General features: G+C 39.8%; 1 protein-coding gene across 5 annotated transcripts in view; it reads right to left on the bottom strand.

Moving 5' to 3' along the window:
- tns1a (tensin 1a) overlaps positions 1-12,643 on the bottom strand; it is a 110,386-nt gene that overhangs the window by 96,914 nt on the left and 829 nt on the right. The window lies entirely within an intron of this gene.

The raw sequence follows: 12,643 nt of genomic DNA, 5'->3' as shown, positions 1-12,643 counted from the left end.
CACACACACACACACACACACACACACACACACACACACACACACACGTATAAACATGAATGCATAGCCTGGCGCACGGGCCCACTGTGAGTATCGAGACAACAGAAGTGCAAATGGCACTTGGATTTCTGCCATGTAGCATCTGGGATTCAACTTTTTTTTTAAAGAAGAAGAAGAAAGAGGGGAAGGGCCTCAGCAGCTGAAATGGCTAGTAAAGAGAAAAATACAGATCATGCATTTACAAATGAAATGACCCTCTGAGTTTCTTTTTTTTTTCTTTCTTTCTTTTCTAGGAATGAAAAATATATCTCAAGCTCACACTTAGGCATGTAATCAAATAGCTGCTTCAGTAATGAATGCCATCAGTTTCTTAATCTTCCATGACAGACTGTATCATATGGTATGAAACAACTTGCTTCCTGTGAAGCTAAAGTTTTGCCAAGAAATTAACATTCAGGATGTTGGTAATCTCTGCTGAAACCTGACAGCACTAGCATATAAAAATATTAAGGTTTACCAGAGCATTTACATTGTCTACATCCTTTTACAAACCACGAGATGATCCGACCTCTGCAGATGTCAAGAAAGAACAAAAAAAATCTGACTTGATCATGCTTTTTAATGAATACAACAGTAAACCCAAGTAAAAGGTCTTCTTTTCAGCATTATGGAAAGCTGATGTTACTTTCAGTGGTATTTTGATGACCCTAAAAAAATGCATTTTGACATTTTTAGCGCACAGCTGAGGACAGCGACGTAAAAGAGAAAGAAAGCTGTCCTCTGTGTCGTGCTAGAAGGAGACTCCCACGAGAGGCTTGAGAGAGAAAATGGAAAAGGAAGTTATGTGGAGAGACAGAGAAACCAAGACAGAAAAAGAGAGGCTCAAGGTAAGGGAAATGGATGGATCTGGCGAAAAAATAGAGGGAATAATGGGACAGAGTGGACAGGCTGAAAGAGGAGAGGAGGCGTTTCTCTGAGTATGTGTGTCCTGGCATATAGACAGGAGGCCCAGTAAATCAAGGCTGTGTGCTCTTCTCCCCCAGTTGCACTTAGCTAATGAAAAGCATCACTACGCTACCTCGACCCCACTTAGAGCAAAGATGTGGGAGGAGGAGAGAAGTGAAAGGGAGGGGGGACGACTTTCTCAAAGGCATCGTTCTGTCCTTCTGATCAGAAATGATACATGAACACGAACTAGTCCTGGAAAACACGCATAAAAGTCATTTATATCAATCCATATATATGCACATGCTGGACTGTTGGTGATAGACACATTTGTATCATTTGTATCTTGGATGACTGCTTCGAGTATTTCGAGAAAGCGTCTTGCTTTTATATTCACAGTGATTCACATGGATTCCCACACGTGGCAGGACTTGAAGAGTATATTAAAGTACCGTGAGGAAACACCTTTAGCAGCAATAACCTGAAGTTGTTGTTTTCTGTATGACATTATCAGTCTCTCAGATCATTGTGGAGGAAATTTAGCCCACTCTTCTATGCACTGTTACTTCAGTTTATTGAGGTTTGAATTCATTTATGCAGAGCTCTCTTAATGTCCAGCATTTCAGTTAGGTTGAGTTGTGGACTTGAGAACATTGCAGCACCTTGACTATTTTCATTTTCAGCCATTCTGTCACATATTTGCTGAAGTGATCGTCTTGTCGCATGAACCAGTGTGGCCAGGCTTAAATTGGTATATAAAGGAGGTCATAGTTGACGCAGTGACTGTAGACCAAATCATCACCCCTCCACCACCGTGCTGATGGTCGGTATGAGGTGTTTGTGTTCATATGCTTTGTTTAGCTTTGGCCAAACATCTCTACTTTGGTCTCGTCTGTCCAAAGGACATTGTTCTAGAGGTTTTGTGGTTTGTATAGATGCAGCTTTGCAAACCTAAGTCATTCTAAAATGTACCTTTTAGAGAGAAATAGAGGAAATCCTTCCAAATAAGCCATATTTGTTTGTTGTTTTTCTAATTTTGAGAGTTTGAGATATAGCATGTTGATTGCACCTTGAATTTGTCCTGGGAAGATGTGCAGATTAGAAGATTTACTGAATGTTTTCCACTTTCTCATTGCAGAATGGTGGACCGCAGATTATTTGAAAATAGTCTTATGACTCTCTATAATAAGATAATTGCTGATGTCTTTCCTTTGTGCTGTGTCATTGCTCCAGACCTGCGAGCTGCAAGAAATTCTGATTTTATCAGGATATTTATCTCACTTGCTGATGATCAGGAAACAAGCACATTTGATTAGCAGCAGATTACTACTTCTGATTCTCTTAATTCCCATGGAGGCAGTATAGGTGTACATAGTTTTTTTACAGCACTGTTTTGAGTTATGTGAAAACTTTTTTTTTTTTTTGCTTGACTGCATCTGCCCAGGAAAAAAAAAGAAAAACTTTTATGAACTAAGCCAAATACAAAGCTATAGAAAGTAACTGGCAGAAAGACAAACTGCTAATATTGCTTTGCATCGTTTGCAAAAAATATAAATCATTTGCTAACAAGTTAACAGCCATTAGCTACATAAATCTGAGGCTGCTTAGCAATTTGCGGTGTTGGCGCCATTTAGAGCCTTCTGAACAGTTTGGATCCCTGGATCACGAGGCTACTTTAGCATTAGCTCATGACTTAACATTCCAGCCTTTTCTCACTTCTTGCTACTAAAAATGAAGTTTGGCCAAAATGCCAAACTCAAAGCTTCACAAAGGTAGACCATGCATCAAATTGGTAATGTCACAGTGGCTTTGTCCATATTTCGATATGGGCCATACTGACACTACAATTTTTTAAATAACCAAAACTTAATTAAAGGTTAGTTCATTTGAATACTATATTAAGTTAAAGTGTTAAGGCTGTTTATGTTAAAAACTATATTTTAGCCTTGATACATTTAGCTAGCTTGTAGCTTCCCTACAAACAAAATCTGTTAAGAAGCATAGAAATAAAGTCCTTCATTATATAATATTAATGTAAAAGTGTAGGAGTAAGTGTGAATATGCTACATTTACATTATCAAGAGGTTACATTTTAAAAACTAATAAAATGGCATATTACATCATTGTTACATTAGTAAAATACACCATAGAGCACAGTTTCATAGTTAATAATATTCCAATTTACTAAAAAATTACTCATGTATGCTGAAACACAACAGGGGCATAGGTAATATTTTTGTAGGGTACTTAGGTTGAATCTTACTATATCTTTCTTACATCAAGATATATCGAACCTGTTTTTCTGGGTTTTTTTTTTTTATTATTTATTATAATATAAGAAAATGAAACATATAGCCATCTATAGCCCATCTATGGTCACCAGTTCTGTCTGAATAAAGTATGGCACCAAACTCAAGAAGCCCTTTACAGAGAGCCTACACATATTTATACCAATATTTGTCAAGAGAAGAAAGCCTCAGTGTAAGGGTACGTGTTTGTAGTCCACACATCCTGTTTATGCAAGGTGCCTTTTGAGCTGCTACATCTGGCAGCTCAGAAGGCACCTTTTTCCCATAAATCCCGGATGTTCAAATCTGGAATCTCTCTCACACACACACATATATAGGAACATAAATGTCCCCACATCCAGCTTCATTCCCATATTCATGCAGACCTCCACATATGGTTCCACTTATAGCACAGTCAGAGGAAAGTCTTTCTGCATGAATTGAAAGAATGGTTGGAGGAAGGAACAAAGATGTGCAGTATTATCCTGGATAATGATGTAATTTGACACAAATCCTGGAGCTCATTAATTTTTCAGTGAGTGTCCCCCAGTGTGCAATAAACATCTCCAAGAGACAATAGTGAAATAAATACAATCATTTGGAAATTAAAGTTAGTAGCTGAAGACATTTTTAGCCGAAGGTTAGGGGCTTTCTGCATCATATTTAGCAAAATGTGCAGAACGCTTATCAGTAATGCCATGTGAGACAGAAATGAGACATGATTTTCTGAATGAGTGACTACCTGGCTGATAGATGAGTCGGACAGATGGAGCAAATGAGTCATTATGTAAAAAAAAAAACCAACTGTGGGGGGGGGTTACCAACCAGTCAATGATTCAATCAAACGAGCATGAGGAACAGGCCCACAGAAATAGAAAAGCCCAGCACCCCCCACAAGATGAAAAAGCAGAGCCACACCTGCTTTCAATTTCAACCAAACTGAAATTCGGTCAGGAACAATGGGCGCCTTTGTGAGGCATAGAGCGGGAGCAAACAAGAGGGAGAAACATAAAAAGAAACTACAGAACCAGGATGACATTTGTAATGCTTGTATATAAGAGTCTGTGACAGCATTTACATGCTTTGAGCAATTACTTATTGTAGAAAAAAAGTTTTCCTAAACACATGAAAGCTATGGCGGTGCAATGGATTGTTCAATAACTCTTTACTGAAGCTGATGTCTTTACCAGAATCTGTATGAAGAGCACAAAACACTTCTATACGCTCTTTGTGATCATTTTCACAGCAATCAAAGTCTTATGTTTGTTTATCTGATGCTTTGATATTTTACATACTCTGCTGCATGTAACATGTGACTTAAGTACTTATGTACAATACACAAGTCAAATACTAAAGTATGACTTGAGTTTTTGCATGTAAAATACAGTCAGGTGTAGTTGTGTGTAGAACGGGTGGTACTTGCAGCTTTCTAACATTAAAATTGTGTATTTTAACCCAACCTAAGATCTTTATGTAATGTTAACTAATCAGTTTTTTCCAATCATACAGATGCAAACCACTTGCACTTTTGCACTTTTGCGGTCCTCATTTCAGAAATTTTTCCACATTGCTGTTTTTGAGACTGTGTGAACAAACCGCTGACTCTACATTTTATCTCAAAGACTAGTTGTTCACTGTTTTTTGTTTAAAGAGCCCTGCAGCAATTTATCATAGCAGTTTCATAAAAGTGACACTCTCCTAAGAGGGAGAAGAAACAGTTGTCACCATCATCAGAGTACCAGCTGAGATATTCTGAGTTTTAGGCCATAGTATGAGTCAAATTCCTGTTTCCTAAGACTCAGCTAAACACCACCTTTTGTGTAATTATTAGTGTAATTCATCATAGCTTAGATTTGACAAGGGGATGGAAACACTCCTCAGAGATTTTGCTCCATATTCACATGACAGCATCATACAGTTGCTGTGGATTTCGCAGTTGTACATCCATGATGTGAATCTCCTGTTCCTCCATGTCCCATAGGTGTTCTGTTGCACTGAGATCTGGTGATTGAGGAGGGCATTTGAGAACAGTGAACACATCTTCAAGTTCAAGTAACCAGTTTGAGATGATTTGAGTTTTGAGACATGGTGTGTCATTCTGCTGGAAGCACCCATCAGAAGTACACTGGTCACAAAGGTCATAAACAATGCTCAGTTGGAACTAAGGAGCCCAAAATGTGCCAAGAAAATATCTCTCACACCATTACACCACCAGGCTGAGCCGCTGACACAAGCCAGAATGGGAACATGATTTCATGTTGTTTGTTCCGAATTCAGACCCTACTATCTGATGTCTGATGTCAATCAGAAATCGAACCTCCTCAAACCAGGCAAGATTTTTCCAATTTCCTATTGTCCAACTTTGGCGAGCCATGAATCCTTTTGAATATTTCTGTCAGCATCAGACTTTGTTCACATTTAAACTCTGTATCACCTCACTGTAAACTCTGCTGCCGCTGCCAGCCTCCACTCTCGAACTCTCTCTGAAACTGCGATCTCAGACACACAGATGGCATATCAAACAGCTGAAATTAGCACTTTGGCTATCATCAGTCCTCAAGTAGCTTTGCTCTGCTTCTTTCACCAGCTTTAAGCAGCACAACACGAAGGTTTCCCAAAATTATCCTTGTCAGTTTGATGCGATGTTGTGCCATGCCCCAACATTTATGAACATTTCCTTTTATAGTAAATAACAGAAGGGAGCGTGAAATGTCTTATCAGGATAGTCATTATTCTGGTTATAACCCCCAAGGGGCCTTCTCCACTGTGATTATGGCTACATTAGTGATTGCCAGGACAGAAGTGCCCATAATCAGAGACTGTTACAATCTACAGACATAGTTTACTCAAACAACACTTTAAGAACAAGATATATCCTTTGCTGTCTACCTCTATACACTGTGGGCATATGAATCAATGTAAAAGAACACACATAAGACAGGAGTTCAAGATATTTTATTTATACTGCTGAAGCCGACAACCCCAGTGGACTGACTGACACTGTGGGCCAGTTGCCAGATTGTAGTAGATCCCACCATCAAGCATCAGCAAGTTGAGAAACACTTGTGTGTGTGTGGGTGTGTGTCTCTGTTCTCCTCACTATTTATGTGTGTGCAGCCTAGAAACATGTATATCTGTGTGTGAACCTGTGGGCGCGTACTGTTTCCACGAGCTCGCGATACAATCAATACAAGGTGCAGACTGAGAGACACAAAGATCATTGGGCTGTGATCATGAAGTCTCAGCTGCTTATAATCATTAGTCAGCTGCTAATGAACTTAGAATCCATGTTTGCTAATGAGCTCTCCTCTCTTTGAGTCCATCTCTGGGGATTAAAAAACAAACAAACACGTAATCACAGCGAGTACAGGACAAGAACACAACAAGGATGCAGCTTTGAAATGTAAATGTGGAAATGCGCATCACAACTTTGTGCAGGTTGTTGAAGATGCTCTCTTTCATAGACCTTCAATTTGCAGCTTTCTGCTACTTCTAGTACTTCAAGTTTTATAGATGCTATTAATGTCTGATTAATTTATTAGTCAACTAGCAGTAGCTTTAGTAGTTTAAGCTATTGATTGTTTCAGTTATATCAAAAAAATACATATATTATTTTCATCTCAGCAAATGTCAGTGTTTGCTGATTTTGTTTGTCGTGTATACCCATCAGCAACTTCATCAGGTATACCTGTTCAACTGCCCGTAAACGCCAATGTCTACAGTAGCAACTCAAAAAAGAGAGAATGCACAGACTGCTTCGAGTTGATAGGAAGGTAACAGTTATCCAAACATCCACTCATATAGGTATGCAGAAGAGCATCCCTGAATGCACAACACAATAGTCCTTGAAGCAGATAGGCAGCAGAAGACCACACTGGGTGCCACTCCTGTCAGCCAAGAACAGGAATCTGAGTTATTGGCTCACCAAAATTGGACAACAGAACATTGAGAAATCATCGCCTGGTCTAATTAATCTCAATTATTTCTGCAACCATCAGCTGGTAGTGTCAGAATTTGGTGTTAGCAACATGAAAGCATGGATAAATCCCTTAGATCAGCAGTTCAGATTCTTGTTGGTGGTGTAATGGTGTTGGGGATATTACTTGATATATTTTGAGAATGTTGGAATGTGGGGTGATGGGGAATTTGGATCTTTATTATTACTTTTTATTGATTTATTGTTAACATCTACAGAATCAATATATGTTAATCAAATATTGCTTTTGGATGTTGAATATTAGCAAGTGAATTGGAGATAAAGTACCTGACTTTCAGAGGCGGGACCACGCCTCCAAACACACTCCTTCCGGTTCTTATCTATATATTATCCCCCAGTTCTACAAGCTGTTTGTTCTCGTTTACGCGGCCCACCCTCCCTTCCCTTTTCAATTGTTTAGCAAGTGAAACAGCATTTAACCATGTGGATATGGTAGCTGTGTTACATCAGTTCTGCAATGGCTAAATGTTCAAAGATGACCAGCTAAGTGGGTCACTTTTTTTCTTAGATTAGATTTAGATTAAAGATTTCTTTGTTTCCCTCACAAAGGAAGAAAGTTTTAGTATAGTTTTGTAGGATAAACACTGGTATCCATCCAGATGTTCACAGTCGGTGCAGGAATGATTAGCTAAAGTTATATAGACCACTTTAACCAGTTATTTAAAAAAAATAATTAGGATATTCTTTTTGAGAATTATGAAATATTAAATTCCTTGGATTTGCTGGTTTTCACTACTGACTCATCATGAAAATGCTAAATGGAAGACGCTTGATTTGCTGTCTTTTTTTGTCATACAGTATTTTTATTAATTCATCTATTTCTACATCTTTATTCCCAAATGGCCACCTATAACCCTAAACATTTTTTGATGTTTGAATGATCCACATACTGATCTGCAACATCCCAACCAGAATCCATTAAACTTTACAGGCAGACATTCAGACTCGGGGATGAGAAGCAGGGGCAGAGTAGTGCACAGTACCCAGGGGAAGTGTGCTGAAGCTGGGTCAAGGGCTAGCTGGTGATAGCCCAAGGGCCTGGAGGAAGGCAACCTGTCACATTGGATATAAATCACCTGGTCACAGATACACAGAGAATTGTTTAGCCAGAGTGACAGCTACACTCTCTGAGGACAGTCTGAGTCTTGAAGATACAGTATCGCACGCCTCGATGCATATATACATACACAGGCGCACACAAGCGCAAATGCACTGGTTAGAAAACGAGAGCATGGAGAAAGCTCCGATGAGAGTTGGTTGGAGGGATTTCTGGCTGAGGACAGTCAGTCCGTGTGGCAGCTGAACAGGACATGAGGTCCCTTTGGAGGCTGTTAAACCAAAACTAGGTCTGAGTGCAGTTTCATGTCATTTGGAGGTGGGTATCGACATCAAAACAGCAAATATCACAACCATGTGGAACTTTTTCATTGATCTTAAGCAACGGAGTTTGGAAATGACTTCAAATAATACAGCAGGTGATGAAGTCACAGAAATGCCCTTTAAATAGGACTTAATTCTTCATCTTTTAGCTGCTCTCTTTAGGAGTAGATCATCTGCCTCCATCTCATCCAAACCCTTGGAGCTTCCTTTCTCACACCAACCCTTTGCATGTCTTGGTTCCTGAAGGAGGGCAAGTCCACCCTGTCTCTGCTTCACGCTCTTCTTCAACTCTCTGTCTGTTTCATTGAATGGTTGATCACAGGTATTTAAACTCATCTACCTTAACTACCTCTGCTCCTTGTTAGACCTGCCTCCCTCTCATTTCCACATATTGTACTGTCTTTCATTCTTCTTCTCTGCAGAGCAAACCTCCACCTTTCCAGGCTCTCTTCCACCTGTTTCCTACTCTCGCTACAGATCACAGTGTCGTCTGCAAACATTATAGTCCAACGAGACTCCTGCCTGACCTCATCGGTCAACCCGTCCAACATCACTGCAAACAATAAGGGCTCAGAGCCGATCCCTGATGTAACCCCATTAATCTATCTGTCGCTCCTACCACAGAGCTCACCACTTTCTCACTGTCCTCATACATGTCCTTCACCACCCTCACATACTTCTCTGACAGTCCCAACTTCCTCATGCAGTACCACAGTTCCTCTTTTGCCACCCTATCATATGTTTTCTCTAGATCCACAAAGACAAACTGAAGCTCCTGTTGACATTCCCCATATTTCTCCCTCAGTACTCTTCAAGGTCAAATGTCTTCAGCCAAGGTAGCACAGTTTTCACTGGCATCCTGTTAGCCAGATGGTTTTACTTAATCCCGGACTCTCTTGATGATTCATTAGGGAAAGATTTTTTTCCCTGGATGCCTTTCTTGACGCAACCCACCCATCCAGGTTTGGTATCAACAGTTGGAGAACTCTGGCTTATGCTGCCCCAGCCCAGATGGCTGCATTCAAACTTATGCTTAATTAAGCGGATTGTTAGGAGGATGGTTTTTGGATGGTTTATTTCAGTATTTCACGTTTACTGTAATAGTTTTCATTCTCATATAATCAATGAAACAGTCTTTATTGTACAATAGATACAATGCATTGTTGCTCTTTTTGAAAAATCTTAAACTATTAGATTGCTGTCTGACTAAAAACCTTATTCAAGCTTGACCTGTTTTTTTCTGGACTTTTATATATAAAAGAGCTAAACATTATGCTGTGGGGAATTAGATACCACACATACAGACGCTGAAAGAGATTAATCTCTCAAGAATCTCCTCACTCAACACATGTTAATTACTAAGCAGGGATAGTAGACACACTGTTATTACAACCAGGCCACACACATACACACACACACAATACAGAGGTGACACACACAGAGGCGTGGCAGGCAGTAACGGTCCAATCAAAGCCGGATTGATTTTCAGAGCTCACTGGGGATTCTGTTCAGTCAATAAAGGACTCTGTTAGACAACTGGAGGCATGATGGATCTACCATACATCTTTCCTTATAGTGTATCAGCTGCCATGTACTGGACTACAAAACAGAATGAAATTGAGCAGTGCTTAAATCATGGCAGGTTTGCTATGTGATGCATTACAAAGTACTCTGTAAAATATGCAATCACAAGTTTTAGTAGCCATCAACAAAAAAAACGAAAGAAAGAAATGAAAATATGAGAAAGAAAAAACACAATACACAATATATAACTAATATCTTCTTTCTGATACTGTCCTTGTATTGTAAATATTTTAAAGCCTTTTTTTTACAACCCTCAGTATTTTTGTACGGCCCACTAGAGGACCGCAAAACTTACACTTGAATGTCCAGTGGAAAAACACGTAGAGGTGGCTAATGTTTGCATCACTGTGCAAAAAAATACAATCAGGTACAGACAGAGAGACATTATCAGTCCCAAAAACTTTGGGGAGTTAATAGTTACAGCTAATTGCATGACCGCTAGCCACCTTCAACCTGTCCACCACTAGTGTGACAGTCACGGTGGCAATGATGCAGGGTAAAGTGAATAAGGCCCACAGGCCTACAGACCACTTTGTTACTCCCTGACAACCACCCATTGCTTTGGAAAAATGTGTATTCCGTGACTGGTTGGCAAATATCTCTATGTGATTTCTTTGGTGGCTAGCAGATGGCTGTGGTTGTCCATAGTTTGCATGATAGACACTGGCTTGTCTGCAAATACTTGCCAGGTACTTTTCGAATAGTAGTGAAACTGTGAAAAATGTGACACAAACCAGAAACAGGGACCATTATTAGTCTTCAATGACTTCACATGAAAAACCTCTATGGAAATCTATGACAAAAAAGTCCTTAATAAACTTGATCTCTCTAATTACTTTCCTTCCTTAGAGTGCTACTGAATTATTCATCATGTCATTTTTTGGTCATTTTGTCTTTCACCAAGGAGGTGGTTCTACTGTCAGCTTCATCCCTCTCATTACGTCCTTTATCAACACACCAAGATGGCTACAGTCAAAATGGTCATCTTCAAAACAGGACTTAACAAAGCAATGGATGACAGCACCGTAGCTACTTCCAGTTTAGCAAGAACAAACATAGTGGCTCAAATGGGCCGCTAGGTGTAATGAAATACATAGCTGTTAAATGTTACAGTAGTTACAAGTAGTGGGTGAGTGGATGAAAAGGTAAGCTAATAGTTGATAAGTGAGTATAATTCATAAATAATAAGTTGAAAGTTGTTCAGCTCCAGGTAAAAGTAAGTAAGATGTTATTAAGGAAGGTTTTTTTAGTCTTTCTGATTGGGTGTATTGTATGAAAAAGTTTGGAACCACTGATCTTTGGCTCCAAAGTGACTACACTATGAAAAAGCAATACCACGATGTTGTTTAGTAAAGACACTGTAAGTGTTAGCAAAGACAACCAATAAGGATGAAGCAGAGAGTGGCGGTCTACAGTCCAACGTGCATAACTACAAAGTAGCTGGACCATAAACCCCGGGGTACCCTGGTTGCACTCGGATAAACACGGGCAGGAAATTCTTCTGCAAATTTGTTAAAAAATATACCGCCGGCCGCTCTGTCAAATAACAGTTGTTGTTATTCTTAGCAGGGTTCCTTATTCCATATTGTAGAGCAGTAATGAGCTCACAGAAGAGTTTGGCCAGTCCTATAGGAACTAGCCCGCATTTGTGGCTGTTTCTGTCAAGATGTCAAATCTAATATTCTCCCTGTGTGCGTGGGGCTGATAAATTATTAATAGCGTGTATTTGAGGAGCTTTCTTAGAACCTGCTTCTTGCACGTCACTCAGCCTCTGCTCGTTACTCCTCTTTCCTCCCTCTGCTAACGTCACGCCTCACGACATTCATCTCCGTTTCCTTCTCCTTCCCTTTTCAGCCTTCGTCTCCTTTTGTGGATGTGATAATATTGGAATTGGAAGCTTTGCATCTGGACAACTCAATGCCTCACTTTGAGTGCGTGGGAGCTTTTCCTCCACTCTGCCTCTTTCCCCTTGCATCTAAATGGCTCTCTGCTCTGCTGCAAGCTACAGAAAAGTAGGGCAGATGCCTCATTTAACACTTGGGTGCAATCATTGAGCAGTGTGTATACATTACACAACCCCCCCCCCCAAAAAAGGCAAGAAATTCATCTCCTTCTCCAATAAAAGTGGTGCTGAAGCTAGGTTTGTAAAAAGCGAAAGCATCTGATGTGTCAATATGTCAACATGCAAAAGCTGTCGTTTCAAAAACGCCACATTTCACATGTTTAGGAAGACATGTTTGAATCTAATCTGATTTTATGCAACTATGCAAGAGAGAAATTCTTGTTTCCAATGTTTCCCCACATCAGGGATTGGCCTGCCCAACATTTGCTTAATTTCTTTTCTGTTTTGTTGGTATTTTGGTTTCTGCCCCTGGTTCCTGACACACTCAGTCAGTCCGTGATAGGAGAAGAAGTGAGCAGCACCAGATTAAATTATACAGGAGAACCC

This window comes from Oreochromis aureus, linkage group 23, assembly GCF_013358895.1.
Source record: "Oreochromis aureus strain Israel breed Guangdong linkage group 23, ZZ_aureus, whole genome shotgun sequence".
Lineage (NCBI taxonomy): Eukaryota > Metazoa > Chordata > Actinopteri > Cichliformes > Cichlidae > Oreochromis > Oreochromis aureus.
This window is presented reverse-complemented; position numbering and strand designations above follow the sequence as displayed.